The sequence below is a fragment of the Hyposmocoma kahamanoa genome, unplaced genomic scaffold (genome assembly GCF_003589595.1).
Source record: "Hyposmocoma kahamanoa isolate Upper Pololo Valley unplaced genomic scaffold, ASM358959v1 190, whole genome shotgun sequence".
NCBI lineage: Eukaryota > Metazoa > Arthropoda > Insecta > Lepidoptera > Cosmopterigidae > Hyposmocoma > Hyposmocoma kahamanoa.
Genome location: NW_020653718.1, coordinates 859,351 through 859,670, shown reverse-complemented (window position 1 = coordinate 859,670; position 320 = coordinate 859,351).

Here is a 320-nt window from a genome sequence, read left to right as displayed (position 1 = left end):
GTAGCGTTTTTCCGATATCTGCAACTAAATCTGAATACTTGTTCGTCACTTTAAAGTCAGCTTCACCTATAAATATGATACAATAGTCATCGAAGTTAAATTCGAGTAGCTTATTTTCTATGCCTTTCAGAAGCTGTCTTGTACCAGCCCCTGATGTAATATAATGACAGATCTCCGTGTGGTTAATCATACCTTTCGTAAATTGTAAAATTTTATTTCTAGAGTTACTACTTTTAATGCATAACTTTCTTGTTTGTTGTAGATTATTATTAACATTTTTTATTTTTGAGTTATCGTCGTTCATTTCTGTTTCACTTTTC